We start from the raw sequence: 24,121 nt of genomic DNA on the forward strand, positions 1-24,121 counted from the left end.
GAAATTAGTGTATAAGAAAACTACTTGTAGTTGTGCTTGATAAAAAATTACCTAATATCCTAAGTAAGTTTAGGTTTGAAATTGTTTTGGGTTGGGATCAGTTGTAGGTGATGGAATCCAAAACAACCTTTTCGAAAAGCTTAGAATTACACAAAATTAGTCTATCCCACGATAGTTCGAATACACTGATTTAGCTCGCTTTTTAAAAATTGTAAAGATTTACGATTTTTTTCATAAATCCGGAAAATATCTTGGATGAAGACAGATATTGAGCAGCATTGATAAGGAAACTACAGTTGCCCAACATTTCATTTGAAATTCGATCTGGTCAAGCACATGATGAAAGCATCAGCTGAGTTAACTGTATTAGTCTGAATAATAGGATGACAACCAATGGGCGAGCGTAAATTATACTGGTGGCGTCAGAGATCATTACATTATCATCGAAAAACCACTGCTAAAATTAAATTAGTTATGGAATATGTGTTTCGACTTCGTCTCATCATAATCCGACACAAACTTAGTGATAGGACTAAGCTAGCGCCGGATTGACGCTACACACTTAGAAAAAATGAAAATTACATGTGACGTAAACAACATTGCGACGTATTTTGCTGTCTAATAATGGAATTTTACATGTTTTGACATGTGAAATAAAATATTGTGTCTCTTTTGAAGTAGAACTCGGCTCAATGGAGATGGAGAATTACGAAAAAAGCACATTTTTACATCTTCTTCAATGTAAATTCAAACGAATTGTGATGCTCCTTTTATGTGCATCTTGCGAGATGTAAATATTTTTAAGTGTGTAGCTCCAAAGACAGAGACATCATTTATGTGCCAACCAAACACCTACTGCTGCGTGATGTCCCACAAGAGAAGAGATTTTGTTTAAGCAGATGAGAACCGGTGGAGTCGAAACTTGGTTTAGCCAATGCAATTAAGCACTATGCGACATTTCTCCCTAAGGAGAAAAGTTTTGGTAGAAACCAATTAAGGAGAAAATTGGGTAAAATCATATTTGCGCGTGATTGGCACAAAACCTATAACGAAATTAGTTACTGAATTTACGAAGAAAAATTAATTACATTGGCTTGCTAAGCCAAACCAAGTTTTGACCAGTGACTCATAAGTTTAAAAAGAACATCTTCTTTTGCGGGACATCATGCTTGGCTGGATATTTGCTCAGGAACAGAAATCGTGTTTCCGTCTCCGTCTCCGTCAATCCGTATTAGCTTAGATCTATCACCAAGTTAGTGTCGGATTCTGATGAGGCGAAGTCGAAACCATAACTAATTTGGCTATAGTTTTTTGTGCTCTTCACGTGAAAATATGGTTTTACCCAATTTTCTCCTTAATTTTTCTTGGTTACTACCAAAGCTTTTCTCCTTAGTGACAAATATAGCATAGTACTAAAATTGCAAATATCGAGCGAGTTAGAGTGTCATCAAGTTCTTAACTAAAATATTCTCAAATTCTTTTTTAACAAGTTTCCTTGTCTTATTAGCTCCGGCGAAAAAAGTAAAGTGATGTATTGTGTTCATCTTATAAAACTCGAACATGCCTATGCGCACAAAAACACGTACACGGGTTCGCATGCACAACCGAACTTCTTGTACTCACGCAGTGTTCGTACACACAGGTTCCTGACATTAGTTTTCCCTTTCTTTCACTCATCATCACTAGCGTTGAGTCGTTTTGTTTTGTGTGTATCTTTATTGTGTACGCATCCGGTATACGTACACGATGTTTAAACATAAATTTGCACAGGCAAACCTATACACAAAAGCAAAGAATGTTGAGGTTAAACGCGTGCACGAAATTTTGTACACAGGTGCAAACTTGTCGATGTTCGTGGGAAGTCTGCTTATAATAGGAAAACACTTGAAGCAATAGCTATTATGTTGTTCGGTAATAATATCTGTGATCAAATTATTCTAAAAACTGTTAGGGCTGACACATTAATCTAAAAGTTTTAACTTTGATTAATATTTCTCAAGTAGAAAAGCCCGCCATCTTCCAGGTGGTTTACCGAATATTTCGTAAAAAATCACCAACAAACTCTTTTGTTTGTGACCATAAACCATACCATCGGAATGCTTCGTGCAAACAACTTAACCTTACTCTTTCTCAAAAGCAAACCATTCCCAAACAACTGGCCAAATCTGTTACAATAATTCAATTATCTCCAATCTCCCAGCACGCCCTTTTCCTATTGTCCTATTCTCTCCCTTCCGGCGCAATGTAACTTCCCCCAGCTCCCGTTCATCGAGTTCACTCGACAGAGGCTAATCAAACGCCCCGAAGCCAATTTGAAAACTTCCACCGTGCGCAGTTGTGCAATTGTAATTCACCTAACCTCCACGCCGCCGACGTCTCACAGCCACCGCCTGGCTCCTGCGCAAGTTCATACGAGGACTCGACGAAGAATTTCATACGGTGTCCATCAAACTCTCGTCATTCGCGGTGGTACTGTACCGGCAGGATTTGCAACAGTTAAATGTCCATTAGAAAAAGGCGCGCGCGCACGCTCGAGCGTCCGTGCTTTAAATACCGGTAACTTTCGCCTTCGGTTGCCAAAAACTGAAAACTTCTTGCGCGTCTCCGACAAAGAAGAAAAAATAAAAAGAAAACAAGTATTTCCCAACCTCACCGAAGCTCTGAATCAAAATTTAATTTGCGAAAAATATAAATTTCAAATTAAATTGCTTCAAGCCTTTTTCGGCCGGTTTCCCTCCGTCGTCTCGTCACATTTAGGGGGCCCCCTTTGGGATGTTCCCGCGAGAACGGCGACAGCAGACGAAGGTGAAACTTGTTTGTTGCGCGTTCTTCCTTTCGATTTTTGTTATTGCCGAGTTGTCTGTCTTTTGCGTTGAATGCGAAACTCGATGGAAAAAGGGAGCAAATTTTACATTCGCTGTAAGGAAACATACGCGAAAATTGGGAACCTCCGAATTTGTGAATGGCAATTATCATAATGCATTAATTTGAGCGCTAAAGATGCGTTAAATTGCGAGGCAAATTGGTAGGGGAGATTCCGGTGGATATAAATTACAAGCGGTTCGTGAAGTGGTTCCATCTGGTGGTGAATAGATGAATTGCAATTAGACAACGAACGAAAGGGGCCTTATCTTAAATCATGCGTGTACTCCATCTAGTAACAGCTGAAGATTCTTGCTTTCTTTCATTTATTTTTTTTTGCATGTACCATGACTTAAATTATGTACCGAGAGAAAAGTAACCGGTTGGCCCGGGTAATTACTCTTGGCAAAGGTTGACCTGTGGGACAGTGCAATTTGTCATCCCGCGGTGCACCGCTCTTGTCAACAAATCAAGCAACTTTTCAAGTGCACTTTTTTATAAACATATACTGATGATTGTTCCTTTTCCCTTCTCTTTCCAGGTAAGTGCAAGGCGTGACCCATATTGCCAACAGAATCTATCTGGTCCGAGGATCTCACATCAAAATATTTGCATATCATCTTTATCGTACCGAAACAAAAAAAACTCAATCAAGATCTGATTCCTTCCCGTGATATAAGCTGCGACAGATCGTCACCAGCAAGCGGAACTGGTTCCCAGCGGTTGATGCTCGAGGCGTACAACATTTTGCAACATTTTAGCGCCTTCTTCGAAGCAAAAAGGGAATTTGTCAACTCAATTAGAACGACCTCAAAGTGGACAATCGTCAAACGGTATGATAAATGATGCCGAGGCTGGGCACACCACAGCAGGGTGTCCCCTAAGTGCCCCAGCAGGGATCGAAGTGTCTGGTTCCTGATTTAGTTTCGCGAGAGACCCCCTCCGACAGCAACGACAATGTTTGTTACTGATACTTATGTTTGTTCCTGTTATTCTCGCTGAACTCTCTTTCCTACACGACGCGATGATGCTGCTGCTGTCAGATGGAACAGATCTTGATCCGATAGGCGACGGACGCGCATGCAGGCTCGCTCGCGTCTAGATGAGTGTGGTCGGCCCTCCGAGGCGGCTGGGTGCGCGGGCAAGGGAAGAGGTCACTTCTTTTTCGGCTATGAATATAATCGTCTTGTTGCGAAAGGGCAAACCGGCTGACTGAATTGACGAGGGTTCTTCGGATTCGAATTGCTCTAAAGACGAAAGGAAAACAGATCAACGAAATATGTTGTTTGCAAGAGTCGCATTGTTATTATTTCTAGGGTCTTCCATTGTCCACCAGTTAAATTTATTATTGCAAATATTTTCGGTTATGCGAAATTTGCTTCTTCGTGGCTGTTGTTGACGTTGTTGTTGCAGTGGTCGTGTTCTTTTTTTGTGTGTGATTCGAGCCAAAACCAGTTTCGCACCAGGTTCTGCATTTGACCAAGATTTCGTTGCACGTATCTCTTCAGAACTCCACCTCTTTTCACCATTTTATCCGTGCTGAAAATGCAGCTCAAGTGCAGCGGCGGCTGAGTCCGAAAAGGATTTGAGATGTGTGTTTCGGTGGTGCTTTGGGAGTTTGTCATTCTGGCCGAAACGATGTTTAGTCGAAAAACGGTGACAGTTTTGGGGTGACCTAACAGGTGACGTAGGATTGCGTGACTTGGGTAAATGAGACCGTAGAATTATTGACTGTGCGGAAGTGCGTGACTATGATTACTTAACGGTGTCTGTTTGTTGTTTTGTATTTTATAGGGTTGTGGGGCAAGCTGTGCATTACCGTAATCAACTTCCTTTCGTAATGGATGTGTACTCACTGATAACGATTCATTGGTTCATACTTGTCGTAGTTAGAGAAAAGTGAGGGGGATGGAAACTTCTTTTTGGCACAGTTTTTCATATTCTCAGCTGCTTTAATAGAAATCTTTATTCTTTTTCTGTACGCCAATTGGTGTAATGCACCGTCAAAAATACCGTCCAAAACAGTGGAAAAGTATCACGATCGTCATACAAAGGCAGCAACCTCTTCTTCACTCAGATCGATAGTTCCGATAGTGTAGAAAATCGTAGACTTCAAACCACAGGAACATGTTGCTTGCTATATCAGCGCTTTTTGGCCAAATGTCTCCATTTGAATTGACTTGCCAGCATTTCTTATATCCTCCCCTGCGGTAGTATAGTGTTGATGACCTAGAAGGGTTTATTTATTTTACGTAGGTCTCGTCGTCCATGAAAATACAGGGTTTCAGTGGCTGCAAAACTCGCGAATAGGATTTCCGGGCCCTTGTTGCTTCTGTTTTGGCTTTTTATAGGTCTTCAGGTTATTCCGTTTCTTGATAAGATATACAGTAGGAAAAAGAATCGAAAACACAACTTTTTTAAAGTTTTTTTAAGTTTTCCAGGAAGTGTGTTTTTATGTTAAAAAAATCTGAAAAACGACTATTGGTTTCTACAACGACTGCACGGTACACTATCATGCCCATTTTGCTCAAATTCCCTTGTGCATTTGAGTTTTTATTCTAGACTGAATGTAGAGTTATGGACAAATCAATAAATTCACTGAAGTTCTAACATTTCTTTTTGCGCCGCTATCCTCCAAAGCAAAGCAAGGCCGTGGTAATACATTCCGTAACGGAACTTGGCCTTCTTCTTCGACAGACTTCGCAACCGATTCTTAGTGCACAGAACATTACATGGCTAGTGTTACGACACTACTGACACTAAGAACCTTTCCTGATTGGAACTCAAACATATAACGACTGCGGCTTATGAAACCAGTACCTAACCCTCTGAAATGCCAGACCAGGGTAACTAACCTCCTGGTTGTGAATTAAGATGATGCCATCTAGCGGCGGGCACTAGTACTGATGTGTCAATGAGCGTTACCAAATTTATGACATGAAAGGTAGTGTGATGCTAATAGAATTGACGGGGAAGTCATCAAAACTACGCTGCTTGAAAATATGACAGCATCCTTAATCTTACCAGAGTTTCGTTATTTACAGTTTAAACGCGAATGTAAGTGCGAAATAACGAAAATTGCTTAAAAAGTTTATTTTCAGCTAATTGCAAGCATATAGAGAAAAAGTGGTCGAAAATATCATTTTCGCAAAAGGGACAGATTTTGATAAATGCACTGATGAAATCGTGACGAAGTTTTGCTCTGGTCTTTTAGAAAGACCGATTACATGTTTTCAATGTTCGTCGCGACCTAAAACCACTTATAGCGGCTGCACGTCCAGAAAAATTTCCGCCTGTTGTTGATACTCATATAAAACTACTTTCCACTATAGATACATTCGAATCAGTCTCGACGATCAGTCACCGAGAACTCTCGAGAGGAAGCTTCGGGAGAATAAAATTGTTGGTAGGAGAAAAGTCCTACTGGAAACCTGGAGACCCAACGGTTGTCTTAATGAAAATTATTAATAGTACGAAGAAAATTGAGAAGTCGTTGGAAAATGTTGGTCGGAAGATTAAAATCGACTAATTCGAATGCTTCGTTTAACCAGTTCAGATTGACCGAATTGGTTCATGCATAGAGTACGTGGATCCAGATATAGGAAATTGCGTTGGTGAAACATCCTTTCAGGAGCATATACGTTGAGTTGGGGAAGGTTCGAGGGACTATCAATTTCATCAACAAGTAGTTTAGCTGTAAACACGGTCACGGTTGGTATATAGCGGTACATTCAGCGGATATAGCCGAGGGAGATAACGGAGAGTATACCTTACGAAACCTTTCTGTATGGCCTCGAGTCCAGTTTTCGTGGAAAGGACAGCATACGACCGTGTTAGTTTCAATAATAGAGCGCACAAGCGAGTAATACAGCGATTTAAGACACAGTCGGTCACGGAATTCATCAGAAATGTTAAATTAGCTCGGGCAATAATGTCCTCGTAGTGAAGCTTGAGCGTGAGTTCAGCGTCCAGGATAACGCCTAGGTCCGTGATGTGTTGTACGCGTTTGCGGGAGAATTCAGAGAATGTCCATGGTTATTGGGTTCAACTTCCGATGGTTTGAGATAATATGACATTTGTCAATGCTTAACGTCAGCGAATTCGATGAACTCCAACCAACGTTTTTGTAAAACCGCATAGATTAAAGCCGTCTAAAAGTACACTGCACGTAGTTGATATTTGCGGAAGGAGAGGATCTGCGTAAGGTATGTTCTTTTTGCCAGGTCGTCAGAGCAAACTAGGTTTAGTCATCGAATGTCATGCGCAATTGAGAGAATATATATATGGTCATTAAGCCACGTCTTTGTACGCCCTTTCACATCATATTCCGCTTCAGATACTGTTAAGAAAAACATCTATTTTCGTTCGCAGTCCCCGTACGTTCTAATAGTAAATGCAAAATTTGGCTGTAGGAGCAGACTGGACATTCTCTTCATCAACCCCGGACACAGAGTCAGGGCGCAGACAAAGGCAGGAGGCAACAAGTACCTCGATTGGCTTGGGTCCGCGAAATTGTTGCTGATAGTAGTTCTCAAACTCTCAGAAAACAATCCTGTCAGGTCAGGACGATGGATCAAGTGCCTTTCAAATTACCGTTCAGAAGCAGAAGGAACGGCGCGAAATCACGAATACTTCGATTCTACCACACTGAACTAGTTACAGGAGAAACAGGTAGTCGAATTCAAACGACGAGAATAGTGTAATTCACTAAAAATACGGCGATAAAAATTACGCAGCGGCAAACCTTAGTATGGTTGTTTCTCTTGGTACGGAGTTGATCCGATTTGCCGGATGAAAGGTGTTACAAACCAATATTGTTACGCAGAGATCTTAGGAGATTCCATATTTTCACATGCTGAGTGAGAGATTTTTAGATAATAATCCGAATAAAAACTTGTGACAAATCACAAATTAACCTAAAAACCACATAATAGAGAAAAATAAGGAAAAAAATAATCAAAAATGATGCCTACATTACCAAGTATTGATAATAGAATCTTCAGAATGTATCATTTACTGTTTAATACACTTTTACAGTGTCGCTGTACACTGGTCTTATTGTCAAATGTATTGAGGCATGGTTGCTCCTCTCCTTTGCTGTACAATATATTTCCTTCTTTGTAGCATGAGCAGTTCTTTTTTTTCTATTGTCACTAGTAGTCTAATTTACAACCGAGTTCAGTGACTGGTTTTGAAATATTACGATGTTTATATATGTTTTAATTGCCCAAAGTTAAAGTGAGTAATCAGCTGCATACAAGCTACAAGCATTGTCTCCTGGCTCGGATTGTATGCCTTCTGTACTTTTACAAAAAAATGCGCTTCCAGCCTAGTCGAACCATTTTGTTGGTAACTGTCACTATCAACCGCAACCCATTGCTGTAAAAGTTAGCTAGGAATTTCCGCACCACGCGCTGTCACTAAATTCTTCGAGTTAGTTGTGATGAAATTGGCATTCTTTCACTTGAAGCAATATACTTCGGAAGACATACATGGACATGGACGCCATACGAAGCGCATCATGAGCCTACCAAATCCAATATTGGTCCGTACTAAATCGGCGTACTTTCTTTTATAGATAAGAATTAAACGGCAAACCGAAAACAGACGTGACGCCACAAACTAATTAGGTCGGCGCACAGCGAATAATGGGAACTAATCAGAACTTCATTTAAGAATTGTTCTCAAAAAAATCGTGTTTTTCATTCGTTGAACATACATTGTAATTTAAAACCAGATCATTGTAATTATTTTCGAGAAAATAGTTCAACTATTTTGTTCATTCCGCTGGTGTTATAAATATTAAACTTAAAGTATCACCTTTGTGGTTGATACTTTATAATGGGCTCCTATATTAAAAGGTCTCTACAATACTTATCCGTCATTCAATTTCAAAGCTATCATTTCTCTTAGTCTTAGATTTGCCGAAAACAGCCAACAAAATCAATACAGTGAGTTTATTATCCTTTTTTTAACTTGCATTGATATTTCAACATATCGTTATTATCCCTCGCCATCTATGCTACTAGATTCGGGTAGAACACCTGACTCTCACCAGTAGAAGACAAAATATTCTTCACCTTTCCATGTGGTTCATGCCCATATGACCTTAGTTCTAATTTTTATTGCCTTGAATTGAAGCAAGGCGATGAACTCTCTGATCTATTGTTCAAAATAGTGCTCAAAAGCGCGATGCGATCTTCGCTTGTGCAATGGAACGCAAGCATCATCACGAGAACTCACATGCTCCTTGGCTTTGCGGACGACATCAACGTCATTGACGTTGATCGCAGAGCAGTGGAAGAGGTATTTTTGCCTTGCAAAAGCGAGGCTGCAAGAATCAGACTGACCATAAACTCTGACAAGAAAACATACATGGTAGTTCGTGAAAAACGAGGAAGTCCGAACGATTACGACGTGGCAATCAATAGGGTGCGGGTACGGTAGTCGACGAATTCTTATATCTTGGAACACTAGTGACATATGATAACGATGTTAGCCGCGAGGTAAAAAGACGTCTTGTGGCTGCAAATAGTACTTTCCTTAGTTTACGTAGTCAGCTAAAATCCCGTAGCCTACAGGCACGCACCTTACTTGCTCTATAAAAATCGCTGATACTCCCTGTTACTCTGTGTGGCCATGAAGCATGCGTGTTGAAGAAAGCAGCCTACCGAGTATTCTGTGTATTAGAGAGAATAATTCTGCGTTCAATACTCTGCGACACTGTATGTAATGGAAAATTTCACAGATGCATGAACCACGAGCTGTACGAAATATACAAACATGGAAGGCTAATAAAACACGACAGACTGCAGTAGACTGGACATGTAGTGCGAATGCCGGCAAAGAGAACAGCTACATTTATGCTCAGCAGAGAACCTAAAAGATGTCGTCGATTTCGTGGCAAATCCCGCACTCCTTGGCTGTGTGCAATCGAGGGAGATGCACGTGCATCGGGAATTCAAGAAGATTGGAGAATGGCGTCCTAAGATCGAGTAACCTGGAAATCTACAATGCATTTGGTCATGATTCGGAGTACCCGGATTGTTCGGTCAAGATGATGATATGGATAACTTAGCCTTCCATCAAGTTCTTAAGAAGGGGAGCATTTTTTAACAAAAACGTTTTTGTTTTTGATAGAGGCCCCTCTTCAAAAATTTCGAGTGAAACGGCAGGTAGAGTTTTTTAATGTAAGTAATTTTCATTGCACTGAACAGGATTACGTAATTTTTGCGCTAATCATTCGGTAAAATGTGCACAAACGTTTTATTAAATTTCGTAGTATGTATGACTTCTACAAACAACACGAAAACTAATATTCAGAAAATGTTTCGGAAGTAATGCGGAAATCCGAAATTTTTAGTCTATTTTAGACAGTGCCGACAATATAGAACACCTAAGAGACATAATTGAATGTAGGAAAATTATAATAATTATCATTCAACTTTAAATAAGAGCACATTGATGCGCAGTCAAGCGGTAGGGTAAGAAAGCAAACAAAATTTTCGTCACCATTTATAGTTGCACTTGTATTTTGTGCTTCATTCATCGTTTCCTAGTAGAATGACAAGTATGTTGATGCACGGCTAGGCGGTGGGGTAAGAAGGCAAACTAATTTTTTGTTGACCATTTAAAGTTACTCGTGCATTTTTGTGTCTCATTCGACTGTTACTAGTCGAATGAGAAGCATTTTGGTCCGCTGTCAGATGGTGCGGTAAGGAGATAAACTAAATCTTCGTCGCCCATTCGAAGTTACGCATGTATTTTTGTGCTTCATTAATCTTTCGCTAGTCGAATGAGAAGCATGTTGATCCGCTGTCAGACAATGGGACATGAAGGCAAACTAAAATTTCGTCGCCATCGTATGTATTTTTGGGTCTCATTCGGCTTTTGCTAGTCGAATGAGAAGCATGTTGCTGCGGAGTAAGAAGGCCAGTGGCGGATCCACGGGGAGGGCCGTGAGAGTCCGGACCCCTCCGAAATTTTTTAACTTTTTGAGAAATTTTAAATTAGTTTCAATTTTATAATAGCTTCAAACTTAAAATCATTTCAAACCAAATTTGGCCACCAAAATTGATTTGCGTTAAATGAGGTTTTGACGTATAACGTATTGTACAATGTTCATTCCAAAATCAAAATTTCGGGCCCCTCCCGAATTTTTTTTCTGGATCCGCTCCTAAAGAAGGCAACCGAAGTTTTCGTCGCCATTTAAAGATTTGCATGTATTTTTGTGCTTCATTAAGTTAGCCCATCGTTGGCGTACGTGTTCTATTCTGAGCGAAGTTGTCAATGAATTCTTCTAAAAGATATAAGAATTAATGCAAAATTGGCCCATGAAACCACTTTTATTCGAATTTTAATAGATTTTTAATAAAAAGAAGTTGTTTCCACACATCATCCATGTCCCATCCAAGTAGAGATATTAAGTTCTTGCGTGTTTCACCTTCTTTTTTTTCCACTGAGATGTGTATCAAATAACACCCCAGGAACAGAAAGACAGTTTGCACCATCAAAAACATTATGATTTACTAATTTCACGCCCTCCGACCACAACCATCTCCAGTGGTAAACCTCAACCTTCGCCTCATTTTTTCGGTAGTTTTCACTCAATTTTACTGCTGAACCGCAATGTTGTCAACCTCTACCGTACAAGTCACGTGCCACTTGAACCGAATCTACACTCATCCTCCTCCACCTTCTACCGTGCTTCGCTCGCGAATGAGTTTGTCAAATGAGCAAACACCGCCGTCCCATGCCGATACTTCTCCGATTCTCACGTCTATTGGCGTCTGGTGTTTGGTGAAAAACAAGCTCATTTACTCCCAATCATCATCAGCATCATCACCGCCACCATCAGCTAAATTGCTGTCGGTTCGTTTGTTTTACAGGGCACAGATTTCGAAACATCCGAAACGATGCCCCGGCGACGACGACGGTGGAGATGAGAAGATGCAGTTCATCTACGCGTTCCTGAGCTATTACGTCACTGGATGAGATCCGAAACGCTACGAGGTGTGTCAGGTCGTTGAAGCAGACACCGTTAGACACACATGCTAGGCTGGTGGGAAATCGTGCCGAAGTCAATGGAAGCTGGCTAAAAATATACCAATTTTTCGTCGAGACCGGCCACCTCGAGGGACAAAGGCTAATTCGGGGAGCAGCATAGCAAACGATCAATGTTTCGATGTCGTAAAATTAGATTCCTCTTGCGGAAATGTCAACACACACACGGATCTTGTTAACGCCTGTTGAGTGATGATTTTATGATTTTTATTGACAATTTTAGGATGCTGTAAAGATGGTTTGAGTTGATCTCGTGGAAAGGCCATTGGGTTCAAGGCCAGTTACGAAATGTCGCGCACAAATAATGTTCCCACACGTTTATGGAAATTTGCTTAATGGTTCCGAACATACGTTCAGAAGCTCAGAAGTCGAAACAGGAATGCGAGAAACTATCGAAAAAATACCACAAACGTCTTTTTTCAATGACTTCTCTTACATACTTAAAATACGGTAGAAAAAGAACAACCTTCCACCGAGCCAGTCTAAGTGGTAGGTAATTGAAAATAATGGAGTGGAAAAAATGCCCAACGTGAAACGGGTCGAGCAACAAGACAACCGCGTCAAGAATTCACAAACAACTCAGCGCATCATCGTGTAAGCCGTAGGAAGAAGAATGGTTAGATAATCAATCGGTCGGAAAGCATGTTTAGCCGCTAGACTGCTGCAGGGCCTCCACCGGACGCATGGTCCCTTCATCGATCGGCTGTTTTTTACTATTTTCAGCAATTTCCGCTATTACATCATCAGGGTTTGAAATAGCTCCGCGTAGAGAGTATTAATTAGATATTGAAAAGTGCATTCGAGCGACGCGAAAGTGTGTACTGTTCCGCTTTCGGTTTTTTCCGGAACGTCGTAGTCGAATTGAATATTACTCCCTTTCAAAGTCCTTTCAATTATGCCAATGATTCGTGTGCACAAGTAGGTCATTCAGGGCAACCTGACGTATCGCGTAACTGTAGCAACCGACAGGTAGTTTTGTGCTTGACACAGTCATTACGTAATAGCTTTCAACTGGCAGCGGTTTTTCACAGTACAATATCACAGCTGTAAAAGAACTGCCACTCAAAATCACAACTCCGGTCCCTACTAACATCTAAATCACTACCGTCCGAACCATACAGGCCCAGAGCTTCAGTCCTCGCGCTCATTCCACTCTACCCACCCACCCACTGATTGGACATGATCCGTGCAAGCACCACGTGTTGCCCGAACTGCAGTATACCTACCTAGTTACCGGTTGCGCAAATGCATCATCTCAAGCCGCAGAGATCGACAGGAGGCAAACTGCTAGCAAGAGTTGGTGTTTTTTCTGCTGTTGAGTAGATTTTCGGTTTCTTCCTTCGGGGTATGTATTTGAATCGAGTCCGGAACGAAAAGAAATGCTGAAATTGCCTGAAAGTAGTAAAAAATAACATGTGTACATACCTACATGTAAGTCGATTAAAAGCTGCACACTTTCGTCCTGGAATCGATGGCACTGTCAGTCAGTTCGTCGGCCAGCAGAGGTAAAAAAAGGTTCGGAAGGTATGACATGCGCCCGCACAGTATCGAAAAAAAAAATCCGAACGCTTGGCACTACACAATGTCCTCCTAGAGGCCTGTGTCGCATCATGAAAAGGGCTTTGTGCTCTAGATTAGGCTTATTTGGAAAGTCCCGGAGAAAATCTAGAACGAATGCATTGTTTGTGCAGCAAGCGCGCAGCTGGTGTGTTTGGCTTACACCTATCGGGTGAAAGGAATCTCCTGCTTGCGCGCATCCTGACGAAGATGACTGAGCGAGGTGGAGGAGGAGTATGTAGAGGTGAAAAAGGAATTTTATCTTCTGTGTGAGGTACGTGTTGAACTACCGTTTCTATTCCAGGGTTTGCAAAGGATTTGTGCAATGTTTGTTCTTGGCGATCGCTGCCGTTATGTCAAGCTGGAAAGCAGGCGAGACAAACAGCGAAATTTATGTCATCTTTGTTCCGGTCCAGTTTTTCAGAATCACTGTCCGGCTACCTACATATACATATATCTAACAAACTGGCACCTTCCGTGTACGATTAAGGTAAAAGGAAAATCCGGTCAGCTAATGAAAATACAATGCGCGTTTAATGAAGGTGACATTGTTTGGGTATCGTCGAACGAAAGCGTGACTGGAGCTGTTCTGATTTCTTTTTTTTTGTTTTCTTACGCAAGATGCTCCGGAAGAAGTAGCATTTCTGCATTGTCATTCATTCACGGTTCCTTTTTTCAACGGTCAGTAGTTTGCAATGACGCTAGCCAGGGTGTCGTCATTAGTTTGGATTAGATTCGCTGGGATGAGTTAGCATAGATAATAATTACCGTTCTAAGTTGGTACTGGGAGCAACTCTGCGACTATTGAACATACCGAAGATATCCTGGGAGAAATTCCGAGCTGATATTGTTTTCAACGGTAGCAAACCGGCCTCACGAAGAATTACGCAGTGTTTTGTGCTGCCAAATGTAACGGATTGAACTATGCAATATGTATGGCATAGTGCACGGAAAGCAACTAAATGATGCAATTCATCAATTGGTGGAAATCACTGAAATTGGCAAACTTTAAAAGAACTCATAGCAAGAGAACAGCTGAGAAACGCATCCACTTCTGACTATTGAAACGGAATCCAAACGTCTCCAAAGTTCTCTCTCTATAAGCTACCTAAGTAAGCTGTGGAATAATATTTTAGCCAAGTTTAGAATAAAATGTATTTGAAAAAAATGTTTTATTCTAATTTGGTGTTAGTTTGGATACATAGTTAAACTGACAGCAAGTTGGTGTCAGTTACTGACGAGTAGAACATGAAACATTCAAATCCAACTTGTTTAAGTTAGGTGTTGTGCCCTCATGCGCAAATTAGTTCATTCATTTTTTTCTTTGGGAACAAATATATGATGCAAAAATATTTTTGTCGCTTAACCATCAAAAAAGCAAGGGATCTCAGAGACCCGGCTAGTTACTGTTCTATAATTTCAACAAACTTGTAATTTGAAATACTAATGATCGAGCGTTTTCGGGTTTTCGATTCTCTCACTGATTGCATTGGGTCTTACGAGCGATGCTTCTTGAAGTCACAATTTTAGCTTGCCCTTTTAGGAGTTAAATATGTAGAAATAATTGCAGTCTTCCTATTTAAAATAATCACTCCTGAACTATACACGGGAAAATCGTTGTTCTCAAGTTCGAGAACAACCTTCAAACAGTTTTGTGGCAATCACATTTATACATTGCAAAAACAGATCCTGAGAGAGAAAAAAAATCGTGTGTTTCGCAATTGTGTTACTTCTTATAATGTGACAGGGTGTCGATTCCTAAAAAAACCTGGAATAATTGGGAAATTAGGATTCCAATCAGAAGAAAATTTTTATACGATTTTCTTACAAATTTTACTGAAAACAATATGCACTCATCCTTTCTGGTCGACACTTTCCGCAGAACGTTTCTAGAGTAGGTCAGAATTTGGTTTCTTTGATGTGAATGATTTCGTATAAAAGGTACACAGAAAAGATTGTTCCCTAAATTGTGAGTAAAGTGCCATGAATTTTGGAAAAATCCCGTTCTTTTACGTTACAAGAACAGGACCATGAACAAAAATCATGTCTTTTATAATAATGTTTAATTTCCCTTCAGCGCCTGCATAACGCCTTTATTGAAAAAGATATATGTTTTTGTTTCGTGAAGCTCAGTTACGGTTACCGTCATTACCACATCTATTTTCTGCACGTGAACTATTTCACAATTTTGTAAACATTATTCATAAAACCAAAGGTGATTTTATTCATAGATTTAGGGACATTGTTCGGAGTCCGACTATACGACGTGAACTGTTTCATGCTTTATTACATATTGAACATTATCTGGTTTTCGTGGTTGTGAATAAGGTCACAAAATCAAAACACTTTATCATTATCTAGTTCATGATTATATATTGATCACCATTAAATATCCGTGCTCGTAAAAGAGTTCACAAAATCAAACTTTTATTAATGTATTCCTGAACTGGGTCATGATTCCTTGTATATTAGTCACAACCAACCATTCGTACTCGTGAAATAGTTCACAAAACCATGAAATATTTATCATTCATTTGTGAACTTGTTCATGATTCTTAGTATAATAGTCACGATTAACCGTTCGAGTTCGTGAAGTAGATGACAAAACCAAACATAGTGGTAATATATACGTGAACTGATTCCTGATTCATGAAGTCATGGATTCGTAAACTAGTTCATGATTCACAATCTATCTTGAGTGCTTCTGATATTTAAAACATATTCCTAATCATTTTCAATTTCATGCAACTCTGCACATCGCCATGCAAGATTCACGTGAACTATTTCAAAAATTTGGATTTGTCATGAAATATCCCATAGTTATGTCCTGCGGCTAGCTACTACTAGCAGTCTTCCCAAATGAACAATGTTCGCTCTGGTTCTGTGCCCATATTATACCCACATTTTGTGTACGAACTCGAACACGCTATTTCGTACCAAAACACATGCACATGTTCGCCTGCACAATCGAACTCCATGTACGTACACGGTGTGCGTACACATCTCGTACACACAGGTTTGTGACACCTGTTTTCTCCTTCTCACTTTCATCATCACTAGCGTTGACACTTTTTGCCTTGTGTAAACCGTTCTCGTGTACGTACCCGGTATACGCACACGGATGTTTGATCTAGAGTTTGAACATCGTTCGTTTGGGTTCGACGTTTGAGGCGAACATGAACATCGAGACGAAGCATGTTTAAGGTTGAACGCGTGCACGAATTTTTCTACAAACTTTTCGATGTTCATGGGAAGTCTGACTACTAGTAATAGGTGCCAGCAACAGATATGAGAAAGATTTTAGGACCTCGAACATCGTTTTTTTATTTGATAAGTTTCAATGTAATTTCCGAAAAGAAAACTAAAACTGAGCTTAGCTCCATAAATACATTACTGACCAACAAGTTGTATTCGTGATGTAGTTCACAAAATTATATACCGCGAATCAGTTACACTTTTATGATCCAGTTCATATTGTCACGTTACTCCGTAATTAAAAAATAGTATATTACGATAAAGCGAAGAGGAGTTACGAATATCATGATAAAACTTATGATATCATGAACATGAGTTACATTACTTAACATGTCAAATTCGAAAATAACGTGATTATAAATTGCGACAATCGTGAATAAGATCCTGAAATCACTACTCGTAACCAAAATGAGCGAACGATCTACCACGGACCAGGTGTTCGCTCTTCGTCAAGTACTGCAGAAATGCCGCGAGTACAATGTGCCCACACATCATTTGTTCATCGACTTCAAAGCCGCATACGACACTATCGATCGAGATCAGCTATGGCAGATTATGCACGAGTACGGATTCCCGGACAAACTGACGCGATTAGTGAAAGCGACGATGGATCGGGTGATGTGCGTAGTACGTGTCTCAGGGACGCTCTCGAGTCCCTTCGAATCACGCAGAGGGTTACGGCAAGGTGATGGTCTCTCGTGTCTGTTATTCAACATCGCGCTGGAAGGTGTAATAAGAAGAGCAGGGATCGACACGAGTGGTACGATTTTCACAAAGTCCGTTCAGCTACTTGGCTTCGCCGATGACGTTGATATTATTGCACGAAACTTTGAGAAGATGGAGGAAGCCTACATCAGACTGAAAAGAGAAGCCAAGCGCGTCGGACTTGCCATCAACACGTCGAAGACAAAGTACATGATAGGAAGAGGTTCACGAGAAGAGAATGAGAACCGCCCGCTTCGAGTTTGCATCGGTGGCGACGAAATCGAGGTGGTTGAAGAGTTCGTGTACTTGGGCTCACTGGTGACCGCCGACAATGATACCAGCAGAGAGATTCGTAGACGCATCGTGGCAGGAAATCGTGCTTACTTTGGCCTCCGCAAGACACTTCGGTCGAACAGAGTTCGCCGTCGTACGAAGTTGACCATCTACAAGACGCTGATTAGACCGGTAGTTCTCTACGGGCACGAGACCTGGACCATGCTCGTGGAGGACCAACGCGCACTTGGTGTCTTCGAACGGAAAGTGCTGCGTACCATCTACGGTGGAGTGCAGATGGAAGACGGCACATGGAGACGGCGAATGAACCATGAGTTGCATCAGCTGTTGGGGGAGCCGCCCATCTGTCATACTGCGAAAATCGGACGACTACGGTTGGCCGGGCACGTAGCCAGAATGTCGGACAATAGCCCGGTGAAAACGGTTCTCAATTGCAATCCGACCGGTACAAGAAGACGTGGCGCGCAGCGAGCACGATGGATCGACCAGGTGGAAGACGATTTGCGGACCCTTCGCAGACTGCGTGGCAGATGACGCGCGGCCATGGACCGAGTGGAATGGAGGAATCTTTTGTATACGGCACAGGCCACTTCGGCCTTAATCTGTTAATAAAAAAAAACCAAAATGTCAAAAATCCTGAATCCAAAAAGCTTCTGAAATCATGAACACAAATTTTTTGATTAAAATATGATGATAACGAAAATTGTGACTAAGACCCTGAACTCATAAATTCCACTATTCTGACAGCAAAATAGGATACGAAACGCATGAATAAAATATCACGATAACGTGAATAGAAGTTACAAAAATCGTGACTAAGATATTGAAAACATGAACATATATCGCGCTACTGCACGAAAACTCCGATAGAACACTCATGAATAAAATATTACGGCAACCTGATAGGAAATTACGAAAAACCGGGACAAAGCTCATGAAACCGTGAACATCGTTCGACTGTTAGTTTTAGTTGATATAGTTTATACAAACCAGTGTGTCCGTAGATTATGAACAAAAATCGTAAAAAAATTGAACATGTCCAGGGAACAACCACAGTAACCAAACCAAACATGGGATTGTAACGTCATGTATATTTTCGCGCGTATTAGTAATTTGAATACGAGGTTTATTATTCATAATTTCTAGAGCTTGGTCACGATTTTCGTAAATCGTTCACCTCACGAAATCGTGATTTTTTGTTCATGAATTTATGAACGGACTGTTTTCCGTGTAAGTCGATAATAATGATATTGCTATACTTTCAAACTTGCGCTACTTTTTTTTATACTTGACCGAAATTAACCAATACCCAATTTTTCCTTAGAGTGCAGTGTTTACATTCGTCAAGTATTGCTGTTGCCAATGAGATTCCGGTCGAGATGGGAGGAAGTCCCAAAACCAGTCGCGAAAGAAGTTTGTTCACCCACATGCGAAGTACTGGGTTGTTGCATTGCTTGTTGGGAAAACTGATGGATGTATATCATTAAACCGTCTTAAGGATTTTCAAAGATTCCAGGAACGGATTGCCGTAGATCACAAGTCAGAAGCTAGACGAAAACTGGAAGTAACGCGTGAAAATAACCGACAAAGCACTGATTGCTCATTTCAACCGGAATCCGAACATTTCTTTGCGGGACTTGGTAGCAAAAGTGGATGTTTCGCAAAGTTTCGTCCAGAGAAACGATTCCAATTGAAAATGTACAATGTGCAGAACTCTCAAATCGGAACCAACACCAGCAAAATGCTGTCAAAACGCGAGCCCGAAAAGTCGCTGCTAACAAAATACCAGTGCTGCGTCATTGATGATGCGATCTACATCAATGCGGATTTCAAGCAGTTTCCGAACAGGAAGATTTTAAGCTTGCTGTGGATGGCCGTTTCGAACAGAAGAAACTATCGAAATTCGCTTTGAAGTACCTAATTTGGCAAGCCATATGAACTTGTGGCAAACGTAGTGAACCATTCGTGGCCAAAGGCTCCATAAACGAAGAGATTTACCAAACTTAAAGCAGTTTTGAGACTCCACATTCAAAACCCGTTGTTTTGACCTAATTTGACATCGTGCTACTATTCCAAAACTATGCAGGAGCTCCGAAAACTGATGAAGCGCGAGCTTCGGAAGACCAAAGGAGTGACAAAGGACGAAAAGAAAATGATGAGGAAGCAGAAAAAACCTAAAAACGTCTCATAAACAACCGCACAGACTCTGCAGGCAGGCCGTCAATCGCAAATGTTGAGCATTTTATTCAATCTCATCCTGAAGCTGAAATAAATACTTCTAATGTAAAACTTTGGTTTAATTCCGATAACTATAACTTAAAGGGCGAACACGAAATTATTGCGACACATTCAACAGGGCATAACTTTTTTACCATTGGGTAAAAATCAACCAAATTTTGCACACTTTCTCATTGAAGTGTATTGTTTACATGCTGTCAAACTCGAAGTCGTGTTTTTCGATTCAACGAAAATGGAGGTGAACCAACGCGAGTCGAGAGAACAAATTCTTTCCAAACACCTGGAATTTCCTAACCTGTCGCACCGGCAGTTGGGAAAAATGTTGAACATTCACCATTCAACCGTATGCAGAGTGTCGAAGCGGTTCCAGGAGCGGTTGACGTTGGACCACGGCAAAGGAGCTAGAAGAAAACCGGGATCGGAGAACAAAAAGACGGAGGGAAAGGTGAAGCGGAAGATTAAAGCAAATCTCAACGTCTCAAGCCGTGATTTGGCTAAAAAGATCGGCATGTCGCAGAGCTACATCCAGAATGCAAAGAAGAGAGCTGGACTACATACATGCAAGGTACAGAACTTCCCAAACCGCGATGAGCGGCAACAATCGACGGCTAAAACTCGGGCACGGAAGCTCTACGAGAAGATGCTGACAAAATATGGCTGCTGTGTGATGGACGACGAAACGTATATAAAAGCCGATTTTAAGCAAATTCCGGGGTTGGAGTTTTTCACCGACAAGAGCAAGTTCTATGTGGACGACAAATTTAAGAAAACGAAAATGTCGAAGTTCGCCTCCAAATATCTCATTTGGTAGGCCATCTGCTCTTGCGGACTGAGCCTTTCGTGACAAAGGGCACAGTAAATGGCGAGATCTACAAATCTGAGTGCCTCGAGAAGTGCCTTTTGCCGTTCTTGCAGCAGCACGACGAAGCTCCGCTATTTTGACCAGATTTGCCACCATGCCACTATTCTAAAAGTGTCCTGGAGTGGTATGAGGCCAATTCCATCCATTTTGTTCCAAAGGACATGAATCCGCCAAACTGTCCGGAGCTGCGCCCGGTGGAGCAGTACTAGGCAATGATGAAGCGGGAACTTCGGAAGAGCAAGAAGACAGTCAAAGACGTGAAGGACATGTTAAGAAAATGGAAAAACACTGAGAAACTGGTACCGGATGACACTGTAAAGACTTTGATGGAGGGCATCAAGCGAAAATGCGTTCAATTTTACACTCAAGGCTTCATCGATTAACTTTTCTTTTGATTTTTGAAGTAAATATATGTATAAAACTACCCTAAAATTTTAGTTTGATTTTAAACATTATAAGAAAATTGGCATGACGGTTTCGGTGTCGCAATAATTTCGTGTTCGCCCTTTATTTACCATTCAATCTAAAGTGCCCCAATAATTAACGACTCACTCTTTATTAACTAAATATCAAATATGTGGATGTCGGGTAGACCTTTCAACTGATTGTAAAGCAATATTTTATAGGTACTAGATGCATAGTTATTTTATTTCAGTAATTTAATACGGCTCCAAATGCGTCAGAATTTTTGTATTTACAACGTTGAAACTAGGATCTTAAGGACACAACCGGAGTCATGTGAAAACACTCAACGACACGACCTGATACTCCTGTTTCGACAGAGTGACTCAAATATGGCGCCTTGTTGGTCGACTTGTAACTGCCTACCTTCTTCATGCCGAGAAATTCTTGAATCACTTGCTGAAATCCTCCCTTTGGATAATCCCCACAAGGATTTTTGGAACAACCATTGCTTTATTTACGTTCTACTTTCATTCGAGCAACAGCGATAGCACTATCTTCGCAAGTGCATTGACATTCATGATGTTGCCAATAAGCTGCTTCCAGGGTAGCATCTCGCTGCTTCGGAAGCTCTCATTCTGCGACCTCAATCCTCATCTCAAGTATTTTCTGCTTATGTTCTAGTTGTCATATCTTCATCTCGTGCTGTACCTGCAGCTCATGTTTACGCACTTCTTCCGTATCTCATTGCCCAACTGTTGCTCAGCTCTAGAACGGAACCAGTTCCACGTGCGGATTCTGCATCGCCATTCGAAGCCGATTTCTTCCCACACTTCGTCGTTGCAGTCGCTAGAATTCGTAGACGTCGAACGCAAGGTTGGGTGCATCTGTGCCAATGCCAATCAACATTGCACGGAAAAAATGTTCCCAAAATCATGAATAAAGTGCCATGAATTTTAGAATAATCAGGTTTTTTGCGTTACGAAAATAACCATAAACAAAAATCATGTGTTTCATAAATATGTTAAATATCTCTTCTTCGTCCGCATAACGCTTTTGAGGGATTCCACGAGAAACTGACCGACCATAAAATATGACCATCTCTAATTCGAACAAAATTTTGTCTGTCAATTTGTAGGACATTTAAAAACATGTTTAAAGTTGTCGTTAGAAAAACTGATAATTTCCCCATTCCGTAATTACATTTGTTTCTATTTTCTTTTGGTTTTGCATTGAAATAAGATAAAAAGAATTAAAAAATCGGTTATTTAGTAATAATTTTTTTACATAACTTTTCATTTGTGTAAAAAATGTCACAACATTTTTTTCAGTGTATATTTTTTCGTGCTGAAGTTTTCATTTGTCGTAACTCTTTCTGTATTTTATACATCAACCTATCTAAATAGGTTTGATGTATAAAATACGGCAACCGAAACTATTTTTTTAATTCTTGCTTGCAAAAATATCTACCCCATTTCAAAGAATGCTCTTGAGTCTAAATTATCTTATTTACTGTGGAAAATTCCGGTAAAACGTGTAATGTTTCATCGGAATTAACGATAGTTAATCACAATTTCAATTATGTTTGGACGGGTCCTTGGGGAATTTCTCTTTTATAAGTGAAGATATAAGTTTTTGTTCTGTGAACTTCGGCCACGTTTTCTGCCATGTCATTACAAAGTTGATTTTCTGTACGTGAACTAGTTCACAATATTAATAACATTATTTATTATATCTTGATCATGATCAGTAGTTGTGAGTTAGTTCCCAAAATCAAAAAAGTCTGGATAATTTGTCATGAACTATTTCACGAAACTCGGAATTTTGGTCATGAATCCCCAATGTCCCTTCTAATATATTAGTCACGATTCAATATCCGTGCTCGTAAAATAATTCACAAAATAATAAAATATTGTTCCTATATTCATGAACTGGTTTATGATTCCAAGTATAATAGTCACACCTTACCATTTGTACTCGTAAAATGGTTCACAAAATCAGAAAATATCTTTGTATACGTGAACTGGTTCATGATTCCTTGTACTATAATCACGACTGACCATTCATAGTTGTGAAATAGTTTACAAAATCATGCAATATTATCGATTCGTGAACTGGTTCATAATTTTTAGTACATGATTCGCAATCTCTGGTGCATGTGGTATTTAGAACATATCACTAATCATTTTTAACTTCAAGCAACTCAACATACGGTCGTGAAATTTTCAGGTGAAATATTTCCCCAAATTTGGAATAGTATCGGTGGAATCATTTTTATTTCGTGAACTTTTTCATGAAATATCATATAGATATGTCCAGTTGCTAACAACCATTAATAAATACGAGCAGCAGTTATAAGAACGCTGTAACAACCTTAAACATCGTTATTCGTTTGGTAAGGTTCATTGTGATGTCTTGACAGAAAATGAAAAATGAGGTCGGCACCAAAAATACATTGTAGTGCCCCAATCGTGTTCATGATATAGTTCCCAAAAAAGATACCGCAAATGAGCCGCACTTTTATGATCCAGTTAATATTGTCATGTTATTCCGAATTAAAAATTCGATCGTAACAAAAAAATAACATATCGTGATAAGGCGGAGAGAAATTACGAATATCACGTTAAAAATGCTGATATCATAAACATGAGTCACATCACTCCACGTGTCAAATCCGAAAGTAAGCTCACGACAACGTACTTATAAATTACGAAAAACGTGACTAAGATCCTAAAATCCTGAACAAGATCACACTACTCGTGACAAAATTATCAAAAATCGTCAGGTCCTGAAATCATGAGCATAAATACGCTACACTACCAGATAAATCCGGTAGTAAACTTGTAAATAAAATATCACGAAAACATGATATGAAATCACGAA

The 24,121-nt window shown here is 40.2% G+C and overlaps 1 protein-coding gene across 2 annotated transcripts in view; it reads left to right on the forward strand.

The window, feature by feature from the left end:
• The window catches only part of LOC131683063 (centaurin-gamma-1A-like), a 485,937-nt gene that overhangs the window by 441,362 nt on the left and 20,454 nt on the right, over nt 1-24,121 (forward strand). The gene's annotated exons all lie outside the window — the stretch shown is intronic.

The sequence above is a fragment of the Topomyia yanbarensis genome, chromosome 2, assembly GCF_030247195.1.
Source record: "Topomyia yanbarensis strain Yona2022 chromosome 2, ASM3024719v1, whole genome shotgun sequence".
NCBI classification, from domain to species: domain Eukaryota; kingdom Metazoa; phylum Arthropoda; class Insecta; order Diptera; family Culicidae; genus Topomyia; species Topomyia yanbarensis.